Here is a 15,236-nt window from a genome sequence, read left to right as displayed (position 1 = left end):
TCTGCCTCTTCTTTCTGATTGGAGATGTCTGAGCTGAGAGTGATGCCGCTGCTTCACTATGTCTCAGTCCCCCCCCCCATTGCCTCCCCCAGAGACTGATCCGGACGACAGGTTGGGTGTATTCTGTTGCTGCTGCCTACTGTTGCTAAGACCTCGCCGCGGGGAGCAGTCACTAATACCCCCGCCTCCCCATCAAAACTTAAAGCTGCCACCCCAGCAAAACACAACCATCACCACCGACAAGCAAGCAACAATGAGCTATGACAGAAGAGGGAATGAGGATGTGTGTGTGTGTGTGTGTGTGTGTGTGTGTCATGAGTATTTGTGTATTTGAGTGTATGACGTATGTGAGTGCCTGCCTGCTTCAAGGACTTTGTGTGTTCAATGTGAGAGGGTGGTTGAGCGTGTACATTTGTGTGTGGGTGGGTGGCAGAGTTTGACTCGGCTATATGTTTGTGTGTGTGTGCATGTGCCCACATATGGAGCAACTGGGAGGGGCGGGGCAGGGAGGGTAGGCGAGGCAAGACGAGGGAGGGTGGTGGGAAGTGGTTGTTTTTACTTATCAGGATCTGTGATAAAATTGAGAACTCAACAAAGACGGAGGGCTTGGTGGCAGAGGAGGTCTCTGTCTCTGCTATGGGTGTGTGTGTGTGTGTGTGTGTGTGCATGTTCATGTGTGTGACTGTGTCTTGGCGTGTGCAGCTGTAAAACTGTCACACACATCAGAGCTGCCATCGCTGTATGCGTTTGCTACTATTATTAACCACTATGTACGCACACCAATATGTTCCAGAGAGCCCTCCCTGGCGCACTACATATGGCACACAAACCCAAACAGACACACACATACACACACACTCACACTCACACACACACACATACGCAGGCAATTGCTTTCCCTGCAAATAAAAACATTTGACTTGCCAGATTTGAGAGTTGTCTGTGTTTGAGTGACAGTCTAGGGGATGTAGAGACTCTAATCTCATGCAGGACCAGTGGGAAGTGATGTGTTTATATGTGTGTATGTGACACAGAAACAGCAGACATGTTCTATATATACACTCTAAGAATCATATATACATTTTATTCTGCGTAGCTCAGGTATGCTGACGCCATACAGTCTAAAGACACACAAATCTAGATTAGAGGGCTGTTTGTGTTTCTGAAATCAGACAAAATCTACCTTCATCTTTATCTACCAATTCAGAACAATATATTTAAGGGTTGCAACTTATCAAATAATCTGTTGAGAAATCAATTTGTTTTTTAGTTTGCAAAATGTCAAAAAATAGCAAAGAAATTCACAATTCCTCAGAGCCCAAAGTGGTGTCTTAAAATAGATTTTTATGAGTCCAAAACCTAAAGATATTCAGTTTACAGTGACATAAAGCAAAGAAAAGCAGTAAATTCTAACATTTGGGAAACCAGAACCAGTAAATGTTTATCAAAGCAACTGCAGATGAACTGTCTGTCAACAGGGCTAACCGATTAACAGACAAACTGGTTGAGCTCTAATATATTTACATCAATATGGCAATATCTTTCCTGACAATGGGATGGAGGCTGGCTATCTAATCACTAGATGTAATGTTGTTTGTGTATATAAAAAAAAATAATACAAACTTTGAAGGCAAACCGCTGAAGAGGAAACACACCCATAACATAACCTGACTGGTGCAGTGCACGATACCGAACGCCATTACCAGCAAATACCTTGGCTGAAACTTTTGATCGAGGTTTTGACATAACCCATTCTGAGATTTCTGCCTCCAGCCCAATACAATGCGGTTTAACAGGATATAATTTGCAGTGCTCACAGGTTGAAACAATGGAAATTTATATGCAGCATGTCTTTTTGGAATTAATCTCTCCATTATTGTTCTTGTAAGTTCTATATGCAAAGAGATGTGAAAATCTGAGATACCAATATCTGAAAACATAAAAAATACAGTATATCTCAAAAGCTGGGAACAAAACACCAAAACAACCAACCAAAATTATCTGAGTGAGAAGTGAGAAAATATGTGTTTTGGTATTTTTTTTTTTTTTTTTTTTTTTTTTTTTGATAAATCGACCCTTTATAACTGCTCCACAGTGTTCCTGTTCCAGCACCCCTTCCCTTTCAGTTTTAACCAAACAGACTGCTTGTATGAGATATGCAACTCATAATCTTTCAGTTCCTCATCTGTCAGCCTGTTTCCCGTTTCCTACACCATACCTATTTTACTGACAACTCTTCTTCGCATCTTTCCATTTCCCTCCCTCCATGACTGGGCCCTATACCATGGGGATATCTAAACAGGAATGGCACAAAAGGGGGTGTTCTTCCACAGTTTCTCAGTACAGTAAGCCCCCCACCACTACCACCACACACACAGACACACACACTCCCCCTGCTTGCCATTTTCCCAAGACAAAAGAAAAAGAGGCAGCTAATATATTTGCAGCTTTGTGAGGGGGGTGGAGGGGTGGGGAGGAATCTGCTGCTAGGCTGGGCTTGGCAGACAGTGGTGTGTGTGTGTGTGTGTGTGTGCCCTGTTTATCGTGCGTGGAGACAGGGGTATCACTCAGTGAGACAGAATACTCTGGGTTCCCCCAGCGGACGATCCTGCTATCACTGCACCACAACACTACAACAGCACACAGCAGCGCTGTGCAGCTTTGCACCGTACCCCTGCAGAATAGCACGGTACAGCAGGGAAGAGAAACAAACTTTGCAGCATAGGGCGACAATCTTGCTTTTCTACTCTTAAAAAATAGGCCTAAACTTCACTTTAATTCATGCTCTACCCTGGTTTTCTTTTAGAAGTATTTGCAGTGGGTCAAGTTATATATGGCTGAGGCATACTGTGGGTACTGGGGGGATTTGACACGTGAGAGATCACACTCTGTGGGCAAGGCTTTAGTGTCTCTAACACTTATATGCATGCACCTCCCCTCTTGGCCAGTCACCATTACAAAAAGGGGAAAACCAGCTTTTAAGATCACAGCAAGTGGACAGACTGATGTTAACCAGTTTTTTTCTTTATTATTAAATGTGTCTTTTATAAACGGATTAAATGCTAAACTCAGCATCAGTCATGGTGTTTCATTTTGGGTGTAAACTTCATGAGCAATATTCATTTTCCCATATGCTTGCAAATAGATGCAAGGAGGGAAGGAATGAGGATGGCGTAAAAGGGCAAAATGCTGAAAATAACAAACTATGAGGCAATAAAAGAAGAAAGAGACAGACGGGCAGACAGAGAGAGATGTGAATATTAGAAGGAAGGAAAGATGGAAAAGGTATTCGATGGATGGACACAACAGCCGAAGGAGGGAGGAAGAAAGGGAGGGAGGGAGGGAGACAGAAGCAGCTCAGTTCATGCCCCTCTCCCCATGCAGCAAGGACTCCTCCCTGGGGGGACTCAGACTTTAAGCCCCTGCCCTGCTTTATATTCCCCTGGCTACTGCAGCCAGATCAATCTAGCTAGCTACCCGGTGTAACTCAACCCAGTTCAGTGCAGCCTGGCCCCCAGAGCCCTCTATACAGGGTGTAGTTTTAAGAGGAATGGAGGCTGGTGGCAGGCAAATTTGTAAATGTACCACTGGTATACCCATATTAGAAGCAGACTTTAAAAGGACTATATCAGTGTTTTTGCATGTGTTAGCCCATTACTACAATTCACATGTACATTACATTACTGTCAGCTGTTTTCAAAGCATGCTGCGCTGTTTTAGATTTCTGAATGTGTTTTTTTACTGTATAATCCATCACAGCGCACATTGTGCCTGCTTTTATTTTTGGTCAAAGTTAATTTATTATTTCCTGGTAATGCAATTGTAAGTGCAGACTGATTTGAAAAGCCTGCACTGCATTACCACGCAAAAATAACATAGCTCAAAATAATGCAGACAAGATGTTCACTGTGATGGATTACCGAACTCAAGTTAGGTTTTTGCAAGATGAGTTTTTATACCAGATGGAAATGAAGAGAAATCAATTAAAGCTGGGAAGGTAGTAAAAGCACATTCAAACACCTAAAACCACATGGTATGCTGCACATCTCCATGAGGATTCCATGATAACTGTGCTCAGCTCTGGAGCAGTGTGTCACACATGGGCAGCAAACGTGTACAAGTCATTAAAGGACTGGGGAATCAAACACGCTCTGAATTATTTTGTTCTTTCTACAAGGTAACAACCCCTCTCCAGCCATGCAAGTAGTTTTAAATCACCGACTGTGTACTGGCATCATTAATTTTACAAGTATACGACCAGAGCAACTATTGTTGGTTCTGTTTAAAAATCTGGTTAAAAAAGTCACAATAATTTAATTACTATCAAATTAAATTGGAACTGCTTACAAGAAGTTTTATGCTTACTACTGCAAACAGAGCAAAACCTGTTACAAATACATAACTTAGGCCAAATGAATATTCTGTCAGGTTATGTATGCCACATAACTCACAACATGGCCCATTAATCAAAATTTTTAAGCCTCATCAAAGCCAGGATGCTCCTCCCCTTCTGAATACTTAAACTGACTCCATCCACTGAGGAAGGAACCACGGGATGGACCTGAAATCCGGAAAGGAAGCAAGTGTGTGGACCTTGAGTTAAGATTTCTTTTTTCTAAGCTTCTTTTTTTTTTAAGTGTAGTTTTGGGAACACCAAAACCTTGTTACATAAACATACAACCTTTGAAATAGCCCTGGTGGTTCCTGCTCACAACTCTCAATTATATATGATCATTATCAAGATCCAATAATGGTTTCTCCATATTGCAATTCTATCACTGTACACTGGCCAGTTAACTTCATAAATACATTAATAATTTAACACAAATTTTTTGCTTAAACTATACAGAGTACTACCCAGCTGGTGCCTGCTGTGCTGGAATCAGAAGTATGCTTTAAGACTTCGAGGTAGACCAAGCTGAGAGAGACCAGCTCCTCTTTGAATGTTTGCAAGAAAGCCGGTTTGTGCAGAAGCTATCTTTGCCACGCGTCAAACGTGCAGTATAATGGAGTTTTAAGGCTACAGTGGTTTGCAGCAGGCAGGGACCCTGGTTATCCAGCCAGCACTTCAACAGTATAATGACATAGTCAGCAGGGCTACTAACACATCAGCACTGGAAACCACAGTGTCTCCACTCACCCTTCCTTCACCTCTTCCTCCCGCACGCTCTCGTGCCCTCTTCATCACCTCCTCTCTTCCTTCCCTTCTCCCTCCATCCCTCCATCCCCCACTCTCCGTCCTCTTTCACCTCCCTCCTAAACCCCCTGTCGTCATCTTGGATTCCCCCCTTCCTGCACACCCCACCTTTTCCTCACCCTTACCAACACCCCTCGTCCCCCCTCTCGCCCCCCTTTTCCCAATTAGTCTGTCTGTGTGCAGCTACCCAGCCGATCTCTGCCCATCCTGCCGGTGCTGGTTCGCTCACCCAGCCCCTCTGGCGAACATGACAAAGAGAGATCCTCAGTATTCAAACAGACACACTGCTTTCAAATGCCGAATGGCAGGGTCGACCTGGGTGCAGCTTTAAGCAAAATATTCAAATTCTCAGCCTTTCTTTTTTAAGAATTTGCATGGATATGCATTCATTTGCAATGTGTAAAGGCACAAGGACAGCTGAGCCTTGGTTTTAGATAGGGGGTGGGGGGGGATAAATAATGCAGAATAAAAATGTATGATGGTATGAAACCTTGATTGGGTAGACTGGTGGATTAAAACTCAGCTCCAAACTAATAAAAAGACAAAGCCACAAACAAAATGACTCATGTACATTTTTGGCAGCACATAACTGATGAACTGATTATTATCAGGGCTTTTACTCGGAAAAAGGAGTGAGTTAGCCTGTGATCTAATATACTGTAAACAACAAACTTCCTGAACAACTTCCTGCTTCTACAGTGATCTTCAAACTGCACCAGATACCAAAAGGTTACTGGATGTGATACTATAATGAGAAAGAAAGACAGATAGAAAGGCTCTGAGAGACACACGGAGGCAAAGATATTAAGACAGAACGAAAGACAGAAAAGCAAAAGAGTGAGATAGATGAGATAAACTGGGGAAATGTCAATATTTAATGGCTTAATAGAGCTTTTGAAAACACAAACAAAACATTAACATTGTAGAGCCTGTAAGAACATGTAGCATCGGTTCTGACATGATGAGCAGTTTTCGTTCCTCTGAGGCAAACAAAACAAGCAGCTACATCATATTTCTCATTGTGAAATCAATAGAATTTAACCAATAAATATGGAAAAGGCACAAGAGATTAATATACTGTCATGTTATAGGCTACAGCATATTAATCTAAATGCTTTACAAGTGTCAAACAATCCATATGAACAACTTCTCCCAATAATGTTTACCAGCGCACTACATCTTCCTAAACAATACTATTATTTTCTAAGGCCAAGAAATGAACGTAGATTTGGTGGTTACTGGAAAGTGTTGCATGAGTCCTATTATAGGTAAGAACTGCTTGACCCCAGAAAGGAATGCACAGCAGTGTAAGCCACACTATGACGATGCAACTTTGTTTTCAAGTGCATGTCAGAAACAACAAGGCTACATGTCAATTTTCCTGTGATGACTAGCTTTGGTAGAAATTTACAACCAAGCAGAGCTGGTGCAGTTCACAGAGACAGGATCTATAGAGAGTGGAAAAATCAGTGTCCTGAGCAGGACACTCTCTTGGATCAAACTTCTAGGTGACCCTGACCTCTGGCCTACCTGTCGAGTGGGTATGAATGAGGACAGTTCTCTGGTGGGGTGTGGTAAAGTCATTTTGATCAATTAATATCAGAGTGATTCTTGAATAGATGATTATAAGATGGTCAACTGGGACCATATGTTGAAAAAGAAAAGAAACATATAATTATTGCAGTGGCTTCATGGTAAAATGTCTGCCACTGTAGCGTATTTAACAACATGTAATAGCAACAGTAATCAGAAGGGACGCTTAGGCCTTGTCTTACATGAGCTCATAGCTCATTCTTTTGGACGCAGCCGAACAAATTTATAGGAGTGAAAACATAATTTGATGCAGATGCAGGTACAGTGGAACTTAAAAATGCAGAACAAGAGAGAGAACAAGAGAAAGGAAGAAGAAAATGACAAAGACAGTGACAGGGGAGACGTAGAGAAGTCAGATTTAGAGATGGAGATAGAGACGCCAATCTGTAGGAATAAAAAACCCTACAGAATAGTGAGGAGAGGAGCAGAAGAACAATGGGCAGAGGCTCAGCCTCTTCTGGCCGCTGCAGACCGCAGACCCTGCAGAGATTTCTTTCATTAGGCTTTAATAGTATGCTGCCGGCTTGCCATTCTGACCTGCGCTCTGTGCCAGTAATAAGAACGGCCTTCAAAGCCGGACCAAAGCAACAGAGCTGCTTGAGAGGGGGAAGGTGCAGAGGGGGGGGTGATGGAGAGAGGTGGAGGGGCACATGAGCCGATGAGGTGCACTTTCAAATTGACACGGGGGCGTTACATTTTCACATTCTTGCTCACTCTGCCCAGGCTGATAGGAGAGGGAGATGGGGGAAGAGGGAGTTTTGTCATTCTGGGTTTTTTTCTTTTTTAATCTCCTCCACAACTTTCTGTTCCCTGTGACCCGTCTGCTGCGGAGTGTCTGTGTTAAGGGAGGTTATTTTGGTTAACAACAGCCCTGTGTTACCAGAGCTCTTCTCCAGGAGGTGTTGAAGGTGGCAGATTGATCTTATGGCCTTTTCAAGCACTTGCCAACACCTGACAGGTATACAGTATGTGCTCTTATATTCATATGTGTATGTGTCACCTCTAAGGCGAGAAGAAACCCTGTTTGTAGAAAATATTTGTCATTTTCAAATCCGCACTTGCAGACCCTTAAGGACATCACAGATGCCTAAACCAAGGACAAAACATAGGCCTTAGTTTGGCTCTGCTGTGAAGAGGCACAGCACGCATTTCCACTGGCCCCAACACCTTACACCACCCTCTTGAATGGAAACGTCACTGGAACATTAGCTACCAACAAGCCATTGCATTTAAACTCAGAGTTGTCCTTGCTCAATTTTAATAAGGGTAGGTAAAATGTTGCTCAGATTTTTTTTTTCTTTAGGCTATAATGCACATGTAGGACAAATTCAATCATTTGCGTTAACAAGAGGGATAACATCCCCTTAACCCCCCACTGTCCAGCCCTAAACTCATTCCCCGTCTATCAGCTGTTAATGAGTCACCTCCAATATAACAACATTCCACTGGGGTAGTATACATGCCATCCATTGTATTGCACTCATTTATTTCCTGCTTTTTGCACAATGGATGTATTTATGTTATGGGGTGAGGGGCCATATTGCTTGGAGAATAAGTATGTGGCGTCAACAATAACAGTGTGCATTATTCCAGTGCTAATAACCTGTCCTGCTGATGTCCTTTCTACGTATCACAGATGGGCTCAGACAGGGGAGAGCGGCAGTATTATGCCTCTGCAGAGATCTTCGACTGAATATATTACCATGTGATAGGGGGAGATGTCTCACTCCCTCTCTCTCTCACATGCATACACACACACACACACACACACACACACACACACACACACACACACACACACACACACACACACACACACACACACACACACACACACTTGTAGTGTTGGGCCAAGAGAGCTGCATATGCCCCAAACATACAAGCATGGGCTTCATTAATGACGTGCCAGGAGGAGAGGGAGAGGGATAGACAGACAGAGCGCACGTGTGTGTGTGTGTGTTTGTGTGTGTGTGTGTGTGTGCGTACCAAGCAGCCGGGGGGGGGTTTCCTTCTTTAAGCTCTCAGCTCCCACTGGGTTTAGCTCAACTGTATGAACCCTGATGTGGGCCTGCCTCTAACACATGGCGTCACACACATACACATGCACGCACGCACACACACACACACAAAGAATGTATACATTGACGCTCAGTAGGGGAGCAGCAGCACAACACTGGCTCCTAAACATTTGGCTGTGGACGTTTCATTGACAGATGTACACGGATCGAGCAGAGGAGGTCAGGTCATCACTGCACCTCTCTTCCTCCTTCTCCTTCCCCTTCCTCTCTCCATCCATTGCTCTCCCTTTACACAGCACCCTATTTGTTCTGCCATCGCTTCTATCTCTGTCTCTGGCTGGTGGCTGCTGGTTGCTCCACGTATCGGGGAGTGTCGTTAAGGAAAAATGCACGCCAATTAAGCCACATTGTTAAATGTGTGATAGCTCTGTTGGCAACAGCAGCATGTGGTTAGGGTAAGTCTGGCATCTGACACCATAAATATGAATATCCTGGTTGGCAGGGACAACCTGCTTCCAAGTGTAGACGCACTCTTCTCTGTGAGTGCAGTCATAATATCGAGGGAGTTTGGCAGCACTCAAAAACACAACATACCATACATTTTGGAGAATATGTGCTGCATCATTACACTAGTCCAATTTTCATATGTTAAACTGTGCAAGGAGCTCTGACAAATGGATGTAGGATTCAAGATTGCATTATGAAACGAAAAAAGGTGGAACAATGTTTTACCACATGACTAACAATCGGCCGGTTCCCTATTCTAAAATCTTTGTTCCCTTACTGTAGCCATGTGTGCACAAACAGTTTCACACAGGCCACAACGGTAGTTATATATTGTGTGTTTTAAATCTTTGATGAACAGGACGTGCTTTGAATAATGCTATATTAAGGTTTACTTAAAATATTGTTTTTACCTGTAATGTCATCGTTCTCTATTATCCATTATCATCCCAACTCCCTTGCACTGTAGTGAAACCAGTAAAAAAAACACAACACAGTGTGCTGAATGATCTAAAATCCTCATGATCAACTGCATGAGGCATTCAAAGATTTATATTTGTCAAGCTTTTTCAAATATCTAATGATGTGCTGAGCTGGTAGGAACTACTTTAGCACACATTCACCCTCTGTTCTCAGGACATTGCTTTTGAAACAGTTCATCCTGGAAATGGACTGGCAGCGCAGCTAAAGTGCAGCCAGCTCGTAGGACTCGTAGGATGGATGCATCTGCAGCTGAATCCACTACTGTCCACCTGCAGCTTGGGAAACACAAGCAGCCAACAGCTCCTTACTCCACTGCCAAAACACACCACCGCTTTCTTTACACCAGTCACTGGTGATGCTGGAGAGATGTGAGCAGCGGGGCGTAAAAACACTTCCCCTGCTCTCCGCTTCCCTCTCCGCTACCCTGCTTCTCCCAGGAAGCCCGCCCAGAGGTCAGCGCAATCAGGACCCATGAGCAACAAAAGGGCCCTAGTTAGGCGTCCAGCTCAGTGCCCGAGCCAAAGGCCAGCTTAGCGGGGCGAGACTGTCCATTAGGCAAGACCCTGGAACACCCGAGGGATCTGAGGTGAAAAGGGCTAGAAAGAAGAATAAAAACACTATCAACCCAGACACATACACACACACATTCTCAAAGACATACACAGATCATATGAGGCCTTGTTTGACACTGCTGTCAGGGTGCAGTGAAGGGGAAAGACGAGACCCTGTGACACACAGAGACATCACACACATACATGTACACAAATTTACGCGCGCACACACACACACACACACACACACACACACAGACACGCGCACACACACGCACACACACACTTAGGCCTATTCCGCTCCACACACACACAAACACAAGAAAGGTATGAATTTCCATCTTTTTCATCTCTCTGTTTCCCACACGTTGTGCCTTGATGTTACAGCTTCACAAAACTGGCTGTAGCTGTACCCAAAGAGCTGACAAAATATGCTCACTCTCAACAGCTCGCCACAGAACTTCTTCTGTCTCCTGTCTTTTTGGAGGATGGGTGGGGATGGTGGCTTTGTCCTTGTGAAAAGACTCTGGTCTGACAGGGGTGCTGTACTTTTCTCTCCAGTGTCATCTCCTGCTATCCAACACATTCCTCTGTCAACCACATTCAGCCTGCACAACCTTTACCGGACAGTGCATTACTCCGTCATTGAGGATATCACCTACTATATCATTTATTGGTGGTGTTTCATATCTAAACTGTGGAAACAACTTTAACATTGGAAAGACAACAATATTTTATGTCGGGTTTGTAGACCTTGATGCCAAAAAACGTACAGTTTTGTACAAAAAAACACAACATTTTTGGATTTCTGCAAACACAGCATTGCATTCCTAAAACTTTCAGACTACTAAACTAACTCTCTCTCTGCTCTTCACTGTCCCTCATCTTTTCTGCATTTCCTTCTCATTTTGTCATTCCACACGCCTCTAACCTTACCTTCATCTTTCTACCTCACTATCCCTCCAATCTCATGACTTCTTCACCTCCTTCCAACTTTCCCAGTTAGCCTCTTTGACATAAATCTCCTTTTAAACTCATCTACTTCCCATTCCACACCTCCCTTTTTCTTCTTCTTCTTCTCCTACATGTTACTTTTCTATATCCTTCACTCCTTTGGGTGCTGTACAAGGTCTCAACTGAGGGCCACATGTCATTGCTTCAACTTAGTATCTCTGGCCCCCTGCTATGGAACCTCTGCACATCCACACTGACTCCTCCACCACCACTCTCGCCAACTATCTCCTCTCCTCCTCAGGGTCAACACTCTGGCTGAAGCCACCAATCATGTCCACCAGCTCCTCTCCTTTACCTCCATCCCTAAGACCACAGCTACCTCACACACTCAATCGACCTCTCCTCCAAAGAGCCCCCCTTCTGTCTGCCCGAGCCAGGGCTGGTCCAGAGCTGTGGCCACCAATCACAGCATGTCAGGCAGCCTGTCCTGATGGAGCACGGTGTCAGAGCAACACTCAGTGTTGCCGAAGCTGAAGCCTCGAGAGACTCTCCGCCTCTCGTCTTCTCTCCCTCTTCTCTCCTGTCTGTCCCTCCCTCTCTCCCTGTCTGGTTGATGACACACTGAGCTTTTGAGCAGAGATGGATGTGCAGGACTACGTGAACAGAAAATAAGTGAAGTTTAGCCTGAAGTCGAGGCATCTCAAAAAAGTTGACAGTGGTTAAGTAAGGGATAATGTATAGTGAGCAGGTTCTACGCCTATTTTTAAGATGTTTTTAAAAGTACAGTTGGTTGGAAACATAAATATAATAGTTGGAAAGCTCAGCATCATCTGTTGGTCAAAACATGAACACGCTATAGGAAAACAGCAAGTCTGAGATCAGAGTTCTCTCCTCTTATTGTGCGTAGAGTAATGTTCAACACCTGACACTTCCACCTATCACAAGGTAACATTACCTAGCAACCTTAGCTAGCGAGCCAAACAGCAACAAAGATGACTTTTGGACTTTTAGGGAGAACGGTGAGCACCTGGACCTCAGTAACGCCATTAGAACACAGAGTCACTGAGTGGAATCCCAAATGGATGGTGGAAAAGACACTGGATAGCAGCCCATTGACCCCATTAATCCCACTCCAAATGTTAGTCAAGGCTTCACAGCATAAGATAAGCAAGGTAAGATAAGCAAGGTTTGGGTTTGGCTGATGGTTATTTAACCATATTGGGTGCCTTTTGTTTAGACATGTTTAACTTTTCATAAACTATGTGCTCGTCAGTGTCACTTTTCGTGAACTGACCAATCACAGCTTGGATGTGGCGGGACATTAAAGAAAGGATGATGTGCTACAGTAAACCTTCGAAACGCTGAACTCACTCATATGCATGTATGGTTATGATAATTGACAAGTTAGTAATTAGCATTAACAAATTAGAGACGAATCACCATTGTCGACCATTTTCCTTGCACAGGATTTAATGACGGAACAAAATGTAGAAAAACTATAATGAGTCCATTATAGAGTGATGAGTAATAAGTCCAACTGAACAAGAGGCTGCTTGTTTTGCACCGAATTGTAACACATAAGTCATCACTGAATAAGCAAAGATACCACTCTTACTCCACCTAAGCTAATTAGTCCATAATGCATTGCAGCATAATGACATGATATGTTTTAAATAAAGTCTGTGACTCAGTTTTTCTCAAGTGGGGAAACTCTTTCTTTGCTACAGCAATTGCTCCCTCCACCACCTACATGTTCCAAATGCAACGAGCTCATAAAAAAGGCCTACTAGGAAAGTAGAAAGTCACAAGAAAATTACTCATGTAGAGGGGAAAAGTACATTACAACATTTTTCACAACGCAAGTCCTGGAATGCAATAAATATCACAAATCGATTATACAAAGCAATGTATATGTTCATATCAAAGCATAGATATTTCCTTTTAGGATCAACTCACACCTACTGTGGCCTTGGCATAAATGAAAAACAGCATGTTATACGGTCAACTCCATGCAGTATGCAGCAGGAAGATCAAAGGTTCCCTATTAAAATGTGTGGAATGGCCATAGAGAGTTAACATCAACTTCAGTTCACAGCTGAGAGAAGGTCTTTGCAGTGGAATCTATTCATAATTCAATATTTCCTTTATTTCTCTCTGGATATTATACTGCAACCAGGCTGGCAGAAAAAAAAGTGGTCTATGTGTAATTTGCAATTTCCTGCAACATCGTCTTTTGCAGGGAAATATGAGATGAGGTGCTTGGAAACATGAAGGTTGATGAACCAGCAGGGAGAGATACAAAGGGGCAGAAGGGATGGAGAGACGTTGCAATGAAAAAAGAAAGAGAGATGGGCATAATGAGAGTAATGAGCGTGGCGAAAAAAAAAAGACTGGACCGGAGACAAAAAGTGAAAAATAGGGAAAAGACTGACAGGAGCACCAAGAGGTTAAACCTGAATGATGCATAATGCGCCGTGTAAGCATGTAAGTGCATGCACATGTATCATATGCTAGCAAACTCTAAACTACAGGAAAGGAATGTGCAAAAAGGAACAACAGAGGAGGAAAGTGATGAGAAGTGTTACTAGATGAAGTGTAAATTGAAGATGGAGTATACAACTAGAGTATAATGCAAGGATGTGGAGTAATCCGTGTCTATTTCCTCCATTTCCATGGAGCATAGACAGATGACAGGGTCTATGATGAGGCTCATAGTTTTTTACTTGCAGCCATAAGCCATATCACTTTCACACAAGCAAAACATTAATACCAAAATTCAGTATCCTAAACAGACATGTTTACATAGATACATAATAAACCCTTAATACGTAAAACGGCAGTGTTGGAGACAGGCAACCTTGAAAATTTGCTTTTGCTTGTAGTGTAGGGCAAGTTCTGCAGTTTGCAAAAGGGTGGATCTGGGAGAAGGGTGTGAGTAACTTAACATTTTTATATACTGTGGAGCCGCTAAAGGATTTCAAATGGTTGTCCGTTTGTGGAACTTGCTGAGTGTTCATCATATTATCCTCTGTTCTCTGCAGAGGAGTGGGCCTTCTACACACCACACTGCGGTTAGCAGGAATTAACTGGCAGAACCATTTTCTGTATATGTGTGTGCATATTTGTGTGTATGTGTGTGTCAGCATGTATGTGTGTGTGTTCTGTCTGCTGTGTTTTTTCCACAACTTTGGGAAGAGATCTGAGAGGAAACGGACAGATTTCCATCTGTCTGCTTCATTTGCAAAAAAAAAAAGCCCTTCTTGCGATTCAAATATATGCTTTATCCACCTCTCTCTTGCCCTCCCTCTCCCTCTCTCTCTCTCCCTCTTCCATCTCTCCCCCTCTATCCAAGTGGCATCTGCAGATGACCAGAGCATCAAGAGTCTCAGGGGCTAAGGGAGGAATAGGGGGAGCAGGAGGGGAAAAGAAAAAGAGAGGAGGGAGAGAGGGAAGGAGAAAGAGGGAGCAAGCGCCTCTCACTTCACATTTCCCCAGCACCACCCCGGCGTGCCAGCCAGCCTGCAGTCTGTTCTCCTTTGAGCTTTCTGTTCTACCACAGCACAGAAAAAAAATCAATTCATATTTCCATAATCCACACTCCTGTCTGTCTACATGTCTTTGCCTCTCCCCCTCCCTCCATCCCTCTCCCTCTCTCTTTCTGTCTCCCTCTCTCGCTCTCCCCTGGGGTGGACTAACCCCTCCACCCCGATCCTACGGCCTACAAATGTCATTACGCTGAGCAACAATAACGGCCTAAACAAAAGGAGGCCTTGCTCTGAGCTCTGAGCCCCTCTGTGGAGACTGTTGGCTGCTGCTGCCATATGCTGGCCAGCTCGGGCCACAGAAAGAGATAGAGACTGTGGCTACAGAGGACTCCAGCCTTCGGCCCCACAAAGGAGGAAAGGAGCCCTAATCCTGGTAATGAGGCCCGTGAAT

At 43.8% G+C, this 15,236-nt stretch overlaps 1 protein-coding gene across 2 annotated transcripts in view; it reads right to left on the bottom strand.

Annotated features, from left to right (window-relative positions):
* dennd1b (DENN/MADD domain containing 1B) overlaps positions 1–15,236 on the bottom strand; it is a 104,282-nt gene that overhangs the window by 66,404 nt on the left and 22,642 nt on the right. The window lies entirely within an intron of this gene.

Source organism: Chelmon rostratus, chromosome 4, assembly GCF_017976325.1.
Source record: "Chelmon rostratus isolate fCheRos1 chromosome 4, fCheRos1.pri, whole genome shotgun sequence".
Classification (NCBI taxonomy): Eukaryota; Metazoa; Chordata; class Actinopteri; order Chaetodontiformes; family Chaetodontidae; genus Chelmon; species Chelmon rostratus.
This window is presented reverse-complemented; position numbering and strand designations above follow the sequence as displayed.